Source organism: Salvelinus alpinus, chromosome 15 (genome assembly GCF_045679555.1).
Source record: "Salvelinus alpinus chromosome 15, SLU_Salpinus.1, whole genome shotgun sequence".
NCBI lineage: Eukaryota > Metazoa > Chordata > Actinopteri > Salmoniformes > Salmonidae > Salvelinus > Salvelinus alpinus.
In genome coordinates, this window is record NC_092100.1 from 11,608,564 (window position 1) to 11,624,916 (window position 16,353).

The window sequence follows — 16,353 nt, forward strand, 5'->3', positions numbered from 1 at the left end:
GACTCCACAGCAAGCTCCTTCTGGCCTCCTTCAGCCACGATCTGTCCCCCATTGGTCCCATACCTTTCTGGACTTTGTCACTGGGCTCCCTCCGCCTGATGGCAACACTATCATTCTGACGGTGCAGGAGACGGCCCAGCTTATGGTGCAGCACGTCTTCCGGATCCATGGACTCCCGGTGGACATGGTCTCCGACCAGGGTCCTCAGTTCTCGTCTCAGTTCTGGAGGGCGTTCTGCAGCCTTATTGGGTCGTTGGCCAGCCTGTCCTCTGGATTCCATCCCTAGTCGATCGGCCAGTCGGAGCAAGCTAACCAGGACAACCCTAAGATGCCTGGCCTCAACCAACCCCACTACTTGAAGCCGACAACTGGTCTGGGTGGAGTATGCCCGGAACACCCTTCCCTGTTCAGCCACGTCTTTATCTGGCCACTAATGACTTAGTAATGAGTTTGTGTCTGGCTACCTTCCTTCCTGAGCCCGGTTCAACTATGCTGAGTTTGATTTCTGGCCACTGTCTTGCTGGCCACAGTCAAGTACAGCCCAAGACTCACAATGGTAGGAGGAGACCTTTCTAGTAACCTTCATCAGTAAAAACACAAGAATGTCAAAGGTATACCAGCATAACCGGAGAGAGTCTTGAAATGCATCTTACTTATTCATTCAATGACTCATTCATTTACAATGAAAGATTCTATGGGACTAATGGTGGTGTTATGGTTGTGTCTGCTGAAAGAGTTGAAGGTGAGTTCTGTCCTCCCGCTTTGTGACGGCATGTGGCAGGCTGTTGACAGGGACTTTGAAGGGGCATGAGAGGGTGACAGTGGAGGAGTGAAACAGACAGGAGCACCAGAAGGCTGTAGCTGTCATGTCTCTAACACCATGGCTTGATGCACTGGCACCAAACTAGCGGAATTGGCGGCATGCACCGTTTCTACAGCCATTTTCATGCCCTGAAAAAAAAGTTACAAGGACTGTAACTGTTAAATGTCAGTCTATAGCTGTGCAACAGGATCTCACAAACTCACTTGGATTCTTGACGTTTGTCCAACTGCAGTCAAACTATGAATTGCTGTGGAATGTGAGATCGGGTCACGCAAATGTCGATTTCCGAGGCTTCAAATGTGGGATCATGATGCCAAAATGCTCTCGAAATCAACTCAACTCAATGTCCATTTCAATCTTTTTATATATGTTATATAAAGATATGTAATTTCAAACTATTTATGAAAGATAACTGACTAACTTATTGATCTTGCTTGTGTGATATACCTCTCTCGTCCAAATGTATTTGTTTGTTATTGGTACATTGGGATTTGTATCAAATCCTACATGATCACTGCATCCCAAGCCGGTAGCCTACTGTCCATGCAAAGTCAGGCACCATTGAACAACAGAGCAGCATAGTTGAACCGGGCTCAGGATGGAAGGCACCCAGACACAAACTCATTACTAAGTCATTAGTGGCCAGATAAAGACGCGCCGACCGGCCTCTGGCCAGATAAAGACGCGCCGACCGGCCTCTGGCCAGATAAAGACGCACCGACCGGCCTCTGAGACGGCCCAGCCTCTTGACACTGCAGAACGACATTGGGGAAGAGAGAGAGAGACTAGTTCCAGAGCCGTCACATGTTCATTATCTCCCCCCCTGTTGAGGTTTTCTAGTTTTTCTTTCTCTCCTGATTATTCTTCCACCAATTCTGTTCTGTTCTTTATCTTATCAGCATGGTGCAGGTGTTCTGGGGCACTTGGGGAACGTCATTTGATTATCAAGTATTCAAATCCGTTTCGCTTTTTTTCCCCCCTTTCTTCTTTTTCTTTCGCAGCAGGCACTTTGGTGGAACAATGCCACAGCTTCCTGCGAGCGACCTGAGAAAAATCTATCCCCCCCCGCAGCTCGGGGTAGTTTTCAAAATGGCTCTGGTTACTATTTCTGCATCTCAGCTCTGTGAAGGTAAATACGTTTCTGTCTTCTTCTTCTTTATTACCACACAGGTAGGTGAGCAGAAAAGTGGGCAGATTTTGAGTTTGAAAATAACCTGGTAAATACAGAGCCGGTATTGAAAACAAGGTGCCACAATGTAGTTGTTTAGTTGCTTCAAATTAGTGGCCTACAATATTGTATTGTGTGATTTTGAGCCCAACACTATTCTGGCAAATTTGCGACAGAGAAAGAGTTCTGGTGGACCACAACGGGTCTAAAACAGACAACAGACAGAGATTGCTGATAACCGTTCTCACAACAAGATGACATTAATTGCCGTTCGTTATAGAAATGTGACAAGTCCTCATAGCCATTTATTTCGGCCTCAAACATCATAATTCACAATCATAATTGGGCTCCAACAGAAACGCTTTACAATTCAGTAAATAGAAATCATTATTATGGAAATATGTCTTAATACTACTTCTTGACTCTTCTAGATATGAGCGGGAGCGTGATGAGCTCCAGTAAGCCCATGAAAAGCAAACAGGAGCATGGTCCTTGAGAACTCCAAGAGCCTGTTCGCTGAACATTATGCAGAAAGTTAGCTACAGTATGTCATGGTCTGTAAGTCTCAAAGGAGCTGCTTTCAAAAAAAACGTTGTTCATTGCTATGTGGGGGGAGAGTCTTGCCATCAACTCTAAATTCACACATTCCAACAACAGTCTAGAAAACTTCAAATGCTTTTCTTTTTTACTTGCAAGAACGTTGTCTTAAGTGAAAAAACAACAGAACCCTATGTGTAATCAGCACCATAAAGGAAGGCAACTAGTGCAGATTGGTAGGAAAGAAAATAGCTAGGCTATATGGTCATTCAGAAGTTTGTGATGTTGACTGAAGCAAAGAACTAGACCAATGCAATAACTAACCAGCATTGGATTCGCAGAATATTCACAAATCCATCCACACATGGCAACCAGAAGCATACAAAACACACTAAATAAGGAGTGTGGCATTTCTTATACTCTTTTTTTTACCAAGAAAGCCAGAGAAATCAACACTCATCATACTGATTAGCATTTAAAAGAGGTCCATTTTTCATACCAGAAGGCTTGACTGCAATTGAATTCAAAGATCCAATGCTGTTCAATTATGGTTGTAAATACCAGCAAAGATAAAAGGATGAAATTAAACTGTCTGGTGAGAAAAAGGGACCTTTGAATCAACTGAAAGGGCTCTTATTAATAACAGAGTGCTTGGCTGTGAAGCCCGGCCGCGAGAAGAGCATTCTCTGATGAAGGTCACTCAAATGAATCAACTCATGAACAGAGCTGATCAACTCTCTCCACAATCAGTCCTTCATCTCCAGGATTCTGAGACAGACGACACTCTACAGGAAAAGAGCAAAATGGAGGATAACAATCCCTCACATCAGCTTGGCAAGGATGTCAGTCTGGGTATAAAGATTTGAGTGAGTAGAGAAGAGAGAGGGATAATTAATTGTAGTCTGATTTCATTTACTGCTAAAAGTTAGGCATAGTTCATTGGCATCTCACAGTTCTCACAACTGCCTTTCGGAAATGCCAAGGCGCCAATTCAGGCATTGTGAGCAGTGTGACGTTTGGCACCCCATCACTCTTCTCCTCCTGAGTGATCGTGCCAAACAACACCTGCAGACATGCCGGGTATCTCACTAACTCTCTCTCCCTTCTCACTCCCACGCTTTCCTTCACTGACGAGACTCAATGTCACCCAGTTCTTATTCTCTGTCTCTCTGTCTCTCTATGTCTCTCTATGTCTCACTCTCTCTCTTTCTCTCTCACACACACACACACACACACACACACACACACACACACACACACACACACACACACACACACACACACACACACACACACACACACACACACACACACACACACACACACACACACACACACACACACACACACACACACACACACACACACACACTGAAGTTCTCTCCAGAATGTTCAGAGTATCTGATTTGAGATGTTATTTTGGTATTTGGCTGACAAGGTAGAATAAAAATCATGCAGCTTTTGAGGTGAAGGCATAAGTAAGGGTTAAGGGTATTGTGCGACAGAGCAAGTAAATACATAAAAAAATGACAGTTACAAAGAGCATTTTGATAGAGCAAAGTGAGGGCTAACAGTAATGAATGGTGAATGTTTGAAAGCCACAAAGAGTGGGTAACACTATATTAGTAGCTGTTTTCATGAAAATGAAACAAGTGAGTCGAGTTATTTACTTGGCAAAGGCACACTACATATACAAAATTATGTGGACACCCCTTAAAATTTGTGGATTCGGCTACTTCAGCCACAACCATTGCTCGTTCGTCTAATCTCTGCTGTTATTGTGAAGTGGAAACGTCTAGGAGCAACAATGGCTCAAAATCGTCTGTCCTTGGTTGCAACACTCACTACCGAGTACCAAGTTGACTCTGGAAGCAACGTCAGCACAAGAAATGTCGTTGGTAGCTTCATGAAATGAGTTTCCATGGCCGAGCAACCGCACACAAGCCTAAGATCACAATGAGTAATGCCAAGCGTCGGCTGGAGTGGTGTAAAACTCGCCGCCATTGGAATATGGGGCAGTGGAAACGGCTTCTCTGGAGTGATGAATCACGCTTCACCATCTGGCAGTCCGACAGACAAATCTGGGTTTGGCAGATGCCAGGAGAACGCTATCTGCCCAATGTGTAGTGCCAACTGTAAAATTTGGTGGAGGAGGAATAATGGTCTGGGACTGTTTTTCATGGTCCATGCTAGGCCCCTTAGTTCCAGTGAAGGGAAATCTTAATGCTACACCTTACAATGTATTATAGACGATTCTGTGCTTCCAACTTTGTGGTAACAGTTTGGGGAAGGCCCTTTCCTGTTTCAGCATGACAATGCCCCCGTGCACAACGTGAGGTCCGAACAGAAGTGGTTTGTCGAGATCGGTGTGGAAGAACTTGACTGGCATGCACTGAGCCCTGACCTCAACCCCATCGAACACCTTTGGGATGAATTGGAACTTCAACTGCGAGCCAGGCCTAATCACCCAACATCATTGCCCGACCTCACTAAGGCCCTTGTGGCTGAATGGAAGCAGGTCCCCACAGCAATGTTTCATAATCTAGAGGAAAGCCTTCCCAGAAGAGTGCATGCTGTTATAGCAGCAAAGGGAGTACCAACTCCATATTAATGCCCATGATTTTGGAATGAGATGTTCGACAAGCAGGTGTCCACATACTTTAGGTCATGTCATGTATGTTTCTTTCATTTAAAGGTGATAGCTATGGAAGTACCACCTTATGTACTTTTTTACGCTTAAGTTTTCAAGTACTGATTAAAAATCTAAAGTTCAGTGTGTTCAATGTGTTTTCATCGCATTTCCAACTCTAGCGATAGTTTTGTCCCAAAAACTGTTGTGTTAAATATCAAATGTGCGTACTCTGGTCTTGGTACATGTGCTCTAGCCGATACTGTGCGGATAGACTAATGCTCATGATGAGATTGTTATGGATAAGAGCGAGAAGATTTGTATTCATCACAGTCAAGCATCAATCAGCACCATGAATAAGACACTCAATATCTATTGGAAAGGAGCATCAACATCACCGTGCACTTAATCTGCAGCCTAATAAACTGCATGGTTTTCCTGAGTCATAGTCGGAGGAACACACACCAAATTGTCGCGTGACTCCAAGTCTACTTCGATATGATGGTTATTACTGTATATCAGGGGAACCGGTATAGGGAACAGAACCGAAACCTGGTAAAGAACAACATTTTGGGCCCCATTTTGGCCCCGGGACCCCAGCTTGGCCCCAGGACCCCAGCTTGGCCCCGGGACCCCAGCCTGGCCCCAGGACCCCAGCTTGGCCCCGGGACCCCAGCTTGGCCCCGGGACCCCAGCCTGGCCCCAGGACCCCAGCCTGGCCCCAGGACCCCAGCTTGACCCCGGGACCCCAGCTTGGCCCCGGGACCCCAGCTTGGCCCCAGGACCCCAGCTTGGCCCCGGGACCCCAGAGCTGCTTAAAGGTGTTGTTTGGCTTCTGATCGGCCTTTGTTTCTGAACCTCTATGTGAGAAAATGAGGTGGAAAAAGGATACATTTACAAGAACACATATGGTGACGTAGGAAAGTATTCAGAGCCCTCGAATCTTTCCACATTTTGTTACGTTACAGCCTTATTTTAAAATGGATTAAATACAACTATTTCCTTAGCAATCTAAACACAATACCCCATAATGACAAAGCGAAAACAGGTTAAATTACATTTTTGCAAATTTATAAAAATCAGAAATACTTAATTTACATAAGTATTCAGACCCTTTGCTATGAGACTCGAAATTGAGCTAAGGTGCATCCTGTTTCCATTGATCATCCTCGAAATGTTTCTACAACTTGATTGGAGTCCACTTGTGGTGAATTCAATTGATGGACATGATTTGGAAAGCACACACCTGTCTATTTAAGGCCCCACAGTTGACAGTTGTCATGACGTTGCCCTGTTGGGGGAGGTTTATGACCCCCCATAAATACCTTTCCCCCTTTTTCGCTCCACTCAACAGAATGGACTCCTGGAAAGCCTTTTGTTAACATAGAGAGTGTATTGTAACATCAAAAGGTTGGGGAAAAGAACAATCTTTATGTAATCCAACCAGTTGAAAGTGTCTGTTGGTACTTAAATAATATAATGTCAGATCAGTTGTCATCTGAGACATTGTTACTGATGATAGGACGACATAAACTGTATCTTGAAAAGTCTACACATTATAGTTGTCAGATTCACATGGAATTGTTGTGCAATTTGAATGTTTAAATATGAAAGTATTTGTGAAAAGATTCAATGTAATTTTAGTTTTTAAAATGAGAGAATGGTTTTCAGAAGTAAAAAATGCTCAATCAGTGGCCACACCCATGTGAATAGACATTGGTTGGAAATGATGAACCAACCCCTTTTCTCCATTTCTGTAAGAGCCCCCATAACCCAATTCACGGCGAACTAAGCCAACCTCAGCAGAGCTCTAATTGCGAATGGTTGAACGACTACAACCTAACGAAATTAACATTGTGTTTACGATGACGTGAGGACCGATGTCCATACGTTAGAAGGGCGAATTTCAACGTGGAGGTGAATATCGCCACGCTGGAAGGATGAATGTGACTACACTAGCCAGCATATAGCATGAGCTTAGTTGGTATGAACTTCATACTTGGTATGAACTTTAAACTCTTATTCACTAAAGAAGTGATACATCCTACACGTTGATTTATCAGCAGCAGCTGTAGACGTGTGTGAGAGAGAGGACGAACAATCTCTTCAGAACTACAGCGTATCCGTTCAACCACAAGACGACAGACTACAACGTATCTGCACAGAAATATTCTTCAAAGGACAAGGGAGTTCTCTGCTGGGCAACCCAGCCTTCCATCTTCGGCCAATCTATCGAAGCGCAGCTCGGAGTAAATATATTTAGAATGCATAAGGTTCTGTATTTACGGTTATTTAGAATGCATAAGATTCTGTATTTACGATAGCATATCTTCATAAGGTCCGATAGAGACCCAATCCTTTTGTTCCTCAGTCTTCCCGTGCTTTCATTCAAACCCAACCCCCTTTCTTTGTGTAACCAGTCATCATATTGGTTCTGTCCACTAGGGACGTTTTCTTTTATGACACAATTAGTAATCAATGTATGATCCATCCTGTGTATATGTAATTCTGTGTGATTATTTAGGTATTTAGTAAATAAATAATGAAACCACATTTTGTATTGCTGATTCAACATGTTAGCCAGGGTTCGTGAAGATAACCAAGAATTTTACGACGTTCAGATGAGACTGCATAAGGTGACGATTAATAATTGACTACTATTGATATAAAAGATGACCAGGTCTTTAAGAGTTTATTCAGAAGACAACAGCTCTATAAACAATCTTCTGTGGTGCCCCAACTTCCTAGTTAATTAAATTTACATGAGGTAATATTAATTACAGTAATTGATAATTGATTTTATAAAATAGAATGTCATATAATTTAATCCATAGTAAAGACACAACACAGTGCATGTCAGAGCAAAAACCAAGCCATGAGGTCTAAGAAATTGTCCGTAGAGCTCCGAGACAGGATTGTGTCCAGGTACAGATCTGGGGAAGGGTACCAAAACATTTCTGCAGCATTGAAGGTCCCCAAGAACACAGTGGCCTCCATTATTCTTAAATGGAAGAAGTTTGGAACCACCAAGGCTCTTCCTAGAGCTGGCCGCCCGGCCAAACAGAGCAATCGGGGGAGAAGGGCCTAGGTCAGGAGGGTGACCAAGAACCCGATGGCCACTCTGACAGAGCTCTAGAGTCCCTCTGTTGAGATGGGAGAACCTTCCAGAAGGTCAACAATCTCCGCAGCACTCCACCAATCATTCTTTTAAGGTAGAGTGGCGAGACGGAAGCCACTCCTCAGTAAAAGGCACATGACAGCCCGCTTGGAGTTTGACAAAAGGACTCTCAGACAACGAGAAACAAGATACTCTGGTCTGATGACACCAAGAATGAACTATTTGGCCTGAATGCCAAGCGTCACGTCTGGAGAAACCTGGCACCATTACTACGGTGAAGCATGGTGGTGGCAGCATCATGCTGTGGGGATGTTTTTCAGCGGCAGGGACTGGGAGACTTGTCACGATCGAGGCAAAGATGAATGGAGCAAATTGCAGAGAGAACCTTGATGAAAACCTGTTCCAGAGCGCTCAGGACCTCAGACTGGGGCGAAGGTTCACCTTCCAACAGGACAATGACCCTAAGAACACAGCCAAGACAACGCAGGAGTTGCTTCCGGACAAGTCTCTGAATGTCCTTGAGTGGTTCAGCCAGAGCCCAGACTTGAACACGAGCTAACATCTCTGGAGAGAACTGACAGAGCTTGAGCTGACAGAGCTCAGTGGACCTGCAGAGAAAAATGGGAGAAACTCCCCAAATACAGGTGTGCCAAGCTTGTAGCCTCATACCCAAGAAGACTCGAAGCTGTAATCGCTGCCAAAGGTGCTTCATCAAAGTACTGAGAAAAGTGACTGGATACTTATGTAAATTCAAAATTAATTTTTAAAAATACAGTTTTTGCTTTGTCATTATGGGGTATTGTGTGTAGATTGACGAGGGAAAAAATATTTAATCAATTTTAGAATAATGCTGTAAACTAACAAAATGTGGAAAAAGTCAAGGGGTCTGAATACATTCTGAACTCACTGTAAACAACACATGCAAACTGTATTGTTCATATACCTAAAGTACTACACATGTCTTACAAAAACCGTTTTCTACCTAAACCTTTCAGTCTCCGACTGTTTGAGTCATGCCATGTCTCTTTGAGAGGTGAAGGGTGGCCAGTTCAGGCACCAAGAGAGGAGGGAAAATAACATCAGCGCAGCAATGAATGAAATGACAAACAAACCTCACCGACAATTATAGGGCTGCAGTCTGCTGGGCTGAGCCTGGCCAATTATAAGGAGTAATCTTAGCCTGAGTCACAGTCTTCAACTCGAAAAATGTTTCCGGAGGGAGGGAGGGAGGGAGGCAGGGGAAACCTGGGAGAGCAGAACCTCAATCAATGACTTAGTGGAGGCTTTCAGGTGTTGCTGCCTAACATTTCAAATCAGGAATTGCTTCTAGAGTGCTTAAATGGAGGGAAATGCATTCACTTTGGATAATATTGATCAGACTGGGTATTTGTATCCACATGTCCCTTTGGGGTAGCTCACATGCTTGTCTGTCAAGCAGACAGTGGAGCCAGAGAGCTAAGAATTGCCTTTACTATGGCAAATATGACATTTACAGTTGTCAACTTCAACCTTACATTAGTCATTTAGTAATCAGCACGTAGTACTGTACATTTATCAAAGTCACAAGCACATGGCACCATACTGTGACAAACTGAGCTAACCAGGAACCTTCCTCCAGCAATGATGTTTCATATTTCATTTGATAAACTCATCAATAAAGCCAATATAAACCTAGTTCACTGTGTGATCTTTGGCGTGTAAAGAGAGGGCTTTGCTATTCGTGAGACCCATCTGTGGGTGACATCTGTTGAACCCCCGTGTTGCAGTGATGCTGCCGTCATCGTTGACAAGGAACACAAAAAGGCTTGTTCCCAGAGCAACAGTGTACTGACCGTGAGAGACAGTGTGCTGACCTGGAGAGAGACAGTGTGCTGACCTGGAGAGAGACAGTGTACTGACCTGGAGAGAGACAGTGTGCTGACCTGGAGAGAGACAGTGTGTTGACCTGGAGAGAGACAGTGTGCTGACCTGGAGAGAAACAGTGTGTTGACCTGGAGAGAGACAGTGTGTTGACCTGGAGAGAGACAGTGTACTGACCTGGAGAGAGACAGTGTACTGACCTGGAGAGAGACAGTGTACTGACCTGGAGAGAGACAGTATACTGACCTGGAGAGAGACAATGTGCTGACCTGGAGAGAGACAGTGTACTGACCTGGAGAGAGACAGTGTGCTGAATTCGTGCTGGAGCTCGTTGTTCGTCTCTGAATCCTTGCGTTGGCATGCCACCGTCCTGTTCATATCCTTGTCAAGGATCTATGCTTCTCTTTAAACATCCTAGGTTCCATAGTAGCACAATCAGCAATGGCCCTGGAATCTCCTATGACAGCTCGTCTAATAATTGACAGAAAGTCCCCATTTACCATCCGCTTGCGTCCTAATATCTGTGCCCCCATTCTATCATTATCCCCAACTCAATAGTACAATCATTGACCCTCTTGCGGCGTTGTACTGTTGACTGGTTCAGCTCTCATTCTTCTCCTGCTGTTGTCTCTGCTCTGATGAATTAATGAGACTATTAACCTTCTAATCAGAGATGGCCCGGGCTAACTTGGCCCCCGGACCTCCGCTCCAGACACACTCCTCAGACCGTCCGACTCTCCTCTAATTGTTTTCAACTCGGGACAGAATTACCAACGGCAACAATTAAAAAGCGGACCGTAGCCAATTCAGTTTCTCATGACTTTTTCCTTTGATTTCTAGACTACAATCTAGGGCATTATTGATTTGGGAAGAAAGATGAAATGCATGCCGTAAGTGGTATTTCCGTTGAAGGTGTATGAATTCAGAGCTTAAAGTGCTACAAGGAATATAGCAGACTTTGATATTTGAGTGAGCTTGCTGAAGGCCTTGTTCTGAGTGCATTGTTGTGGTCACTTTACAAGATTCTGGCCACAGCCACAGCTCTGGGTTGAGGGCCCTATATGAGTTGCCTGGCACACAAGTACAAAGTGCTGTTCACATAGCCAGCAGTGAGACCTTCATCCATTTCCTGCTGCGACTCATCTCCATTTTGTTTTATTGTCTGTTTAGTTGTCAATATTATTTGCACGTGAATGGATTCCATTGACTATTTTTAGCCAAATGTGTCATTTCTTGGTGGCTCTCAAGTCTGCTGCCTACCTCAAAAGCACCAAAAAAATGACAGATGAGACAGCTGTCATGACATATGGTGATTTTGTTCTGATTCGCTTCTCCCTCAATGCCTCATTAGAAGGCTCAAGCCCGTGGTTGGCGGGTTGTTAATGTCTTGGGCACCAGTGGTTACAAGTTTCAAGTTTTATTAGTCACATGCACAAGTACAGTGAAATGTTTAACTAGCTAACTCTGACCGACAGTGCAGTATTCAATATTAACTAAACCATTGAGAAATGAGAAATAACTAAACCATTGAGAAATGAGAAATAACTAAACCATTGAGAAATGAGAAATAACTAAACCATTGAGAAATTAGAAATAACTAAACCATTGAGAAATGAGAAATAAGAGAGCAAGCTATATCAAGGGTCAGTACCAAATGTACAATGTGCAGGAATACTGGACTGTTGAGGTAGATACAGTATGTACATGTATGCAAAAACTATGAGAAAGTGACTGGTAGTAGGATAAATAATAATAATAATAATAAAAGCAGTAAACGTTATTTTTGCAAATGTATTAAAAACAAAAAACAGAAATTACTTATTTACATAAGTATTCAGATGAGAATCGAAATTGAGCTCAGGTGCATCCTGTTTCCATTGATCATCCTTGAGATGTTTCTACAACTTGATTGGAGTCAACCTGTGGTAAATTCAATTGATTGGACATGATTTGGAAAAGCACACACCTGTCTATATATGGTCCCACAGTTGACAGTGCATTTCAAAGCAAAAACCAAGCCATAAGGTCAAAGGAAATGTCCGTAGAGCTCCGAGACAGGATTGTGTCGAGATAGAGATTTGGGGAAGGGTAGCAAAATATTTCTGCAGCATTGAAGGTATCCAAGAACACAGTGGCCTACACTACCGTTCAAAAGTTTGGGGTCACTTAGAAATGTCCTTGTTTTTGAAAAAAAAGCATATTTTTTGTCCATTAAAATAACATCAAATTAATCAGAAATACAGTGTAGACATTGGTAATGTTGTAAATGACTATTGTAGCTGGAATCGGCAGATTTTTTATGGAATATCTACATACTGTAGTCGTACAGAGGCCCGTTATCAGCAACCATCACTCCTGTGTTCCAATGGCACGTTGTGTTAGCTAATCCAAGTGTATCATTTTAAAAGGCTAATTTATCATTAGAAAACCCTTTTGCAATTATGTTAGCACAGCTGAAAACTGATGTTGTCACGATCATTATAATGAGTGGACCAAGATGCAGCGTGGTATGGTTCCATCCTCTTTATTATGAAGTGAAACTCAAAGAAAACAATAAATGCAAAACGAAACATGACGCTGCAATAATGCTCACAGGAAACTATACATAGTCAAGATCCCACAAAGCACAAAGGGGAAATGGCTGCCTAAATATGATCCCCAATCAGAGACAACGATAAACAGCTGCCTCTGATTGGGAACCATACCAGGCAGACATAGAAATATAATCACCTAGATGTCCCACCCTAGTCACACCCGACCTAACCAACATAGAGAATAAAAAGCTCTCTATGGTCAGGGCGTGACAGATGTTCTGATTAAAGAAGCAATAAAACTGTCTTTCTTTAGACTAGTTGAGTATCTGGAGCATCAGCATTTGTGGGTTCGATTACAGTTAAAAATGGCCAGAAACAAATAACTTTCTTCTGAAACTCGTCAGTCTGTTCTTGTTCTGAGAAATGAAGGCTATTCCATGCGAGAAATTGCCAAGAAACTGAAGATCTGGTACAACGCTGTGTACTACTCCCTTCACAGAACAGCGCAAACTGGCTCTAACCAGAATAGAAAAAGAGTGGGAGGCCCCGGTGCACAACTGAGAAAGAGGACAAGTACATTCGGCGACTCCAGGATGCTGGCCTTCTAGGCAGAGTTGCAAAGAAAAACCCATATCTCAGACTGGCCAATAAAAATAAAATATTTAGATGGGCAAAAGAACACAGACACTGGACAGAGGAACTCTGCCTAGAAGGCCAGAGTTCTTCTGTCCAGTGTCTGTGTTCTTTTCAATTAGCCTTTTAAAATTATAAACTTGGATTAGCTAACATAACGTGCAATTGGAACAGGAGTGATGGTTGCTGATAATGGGCCTCTGTACGCCTATGTAGATATTTAATAAAAAAGCTGTCGTTTCCAGCTACAATCGTCATTTACAACATTAACTATGTCTACACTGTATTTCTGATCAATTTGAGAGAAAAAATTATTTTCTTTCAAAAACAAGGACACTTCTAAGTGACCACAAACTATTGAACAGTAGTGTGCATCATTCTTAGATGGAAGAAGTTTGGAACAACCAAGACTCTTCCTAGAGCTGGCTACCCAGCCTAACTGAGCAATCGGGGGAGAAGGGCCTTGATCAAGGAGGTGACCAAGAACCCGTTGATCACTCTGACAGAGTGAAAACCTGCTCCAGATCGCTCAGGACCTCAGACTTGGGTGAAGGTTCACCTTCCAACAGGATAACAACCCTAACCACACAGCCAAGACAACGCATGTGTGTCTTCGGGACAAGTCTCTGAATGTCCTTGAGTGGTTCAGCCAAAGCCTGAACTTGAACCCGATAGAACATCTCTGGAGAGACCTGAAAAAAAGCTGTGCACTGACACTCCCCATCCAACCTGACAGAGCTTGAATGAATCTGCAGAGAATAATGGGATAAATTCCCCAAATACAGGTGTGCCAAGCTTGTCATACCGAAGAAGTCATACCGAAGAAGACTTGAGGCTATAATCGCTGCCAAAGGTTCTTCAATAAAGTACTGAGTAAAGTGTCTGAATACTTATGTAAATGTGATATTTTTTTTTTTTTCCGGGCCTTTCTCAGACAACGTCTGGCGTGTTCGTCCTGGACGACTGGGGGCTCACCCCCATTGATGCGCTGGGCAGTCCGCATCACCCTCTATAGGTCCGGTTGATGACGGTGCAGTTGCCATACCAGATGGTGATACAACCAAATATAATTGTATTTGTCACATGCTTCGTAAACAACAGGTGTATATTAACAGTGAAATACTTACTTTACAGCGCATCCCAACAATGTAAAAAAAATGAATAATAATTATAGAAAATGTATAAAAATAATAACCAATCAGGATGATTGGAGGGGACTATGGAACGCTGAGCTGTAGTTGCTGAGCAGCATCCTCACATAGGTATACATTCCTCTTTTCTAGGTGGGAGAGGGTAGTGTTGAGCAGTGATGGTGGGTAACCGTTTAAGATTAGGCTGGACACATTTTTTTTGGGGGGGGGGGGGCATAGCCTTATTTCTATTACATCATAATGGGTGACTGTCATTCATACAGTATTTCATTCACCCAGCTCAATGTAACAGCGATAGGTTTAGGCTACAACATGATACTCCAGTGTTCCCTACGCCCATCATGAGAATGCTACAACCTAGCCTACTAATGGAAGTTTACAATGTAGGTGCGTGCACAGGTCGAGGTCATTTTTTAAATAATCAAGGTGAAAGACAGTGACATATTCAATACCGCCTTGCACATTCTTGCCTCCATCTAACTGATCTGGGTGTAATCATTAGTCCAAATAGTTGCAAATGAGAGTTTCTATTGGACAAATTCAGGTATGTTTATGTTTATGTTTATCCCTGTTTCGTTTCACCACACACAGCCTGCATCATTGTCACCATATTAATATCATAGTCAACCTAGCTACTAGAACTAATAGATTAGTGAACCCGCTATAATCATGCAGTACAGTGTAAAGCAAGCAGTTTAGCAGTTACACCGCAGGCCCTGGTAGCAATAAATTAATAAAACCAAAAGCTTACCTTGACTTGGAAGAGTTCCAGTGTTGGATAGTCATAGCCAGCTAGCTAACATAGCATACATCTCTGTTTGAGCTGGGTGTTTGAGTAGGCTAAACTAGCTAGCTCCATTAGCTAGCTAAGTAAGTGAAAGTAAAAAAAATTAAATATAATTATAGTTCGCTTTCTCTCTCGCTTGCTTTTCCTTCATTTTTGAATAAAATAATATGTTCAAAACTCTTTTTGAGTCAACTACTCACCACATTTTATGGACTGCAGTTCTAGCTAGCTGTAGCTTATGCCTTCTGTAAAAGATTCATTCTATGATCCTTTGATTCGGTGGACAATGGCAGTTCATGCTGCAAGAACCCTGATAGGTTGGAGGACATCCTCCGGAAGTTGTCATAATTACTGTGTAAGTCTATGGAAGGGGGTGAGAACCATAAGCCTCCTAGGCTTTGTATTGAAGTCAACATAAGTGAGCTGTTCTCCAGCTACACCATACCCTACAGAGTGCTGTTGAGGCTACTGTAGACCTTCATTGCAAAACATTGTGTTAATCAATTATTTGGTGACGTGAATTTAGTTTAGTTTTATCTAAAAAGGATCACTTTAATGTTTTACTATTTTTATTTTATAAAATTCACTGAGGATGGTCCTCCCCTTCCTCCTCTGAGGAGCCTCCACAAGTGTGGAGTGCAATTGAGATTGGTCGGCTGTCTATCTGTTGAAACTGTATGCAAATTGGAGTGGGTCCAGGGTGTCTTGGATGATGGAGTTGATGTGTGCCATGACCTGCCTTTCAAAGCACTTCATTATTACAGATGTGAGTGCTACAGGGCTGTAGTCATTGTGGCAAGATGCCTTAGAGTTTTTGAGAACAGGAATGATGCAGTAACAGGAAATGTGAATTATTATGTGGATTTTAATTAGTGGACATTTTTCGAAAGGGCAATTCAAGTCTGACATTTTAAAGTGGAAACTACAAACTTGTAAGCCTTTTTAAACCTTTTGCATTTCCTGCTGTAGAAAATTCAGTGATCAAATTAAGATACAACATATTTGTTTTTTACAGAACACAGATGTGCTATTGTCACATACACCAGATGGGTGCAGTGAAATGTGTTGTTAGCCTCTTAAGGATCCGCCTCTACTCGCTGTTTATTATCTATG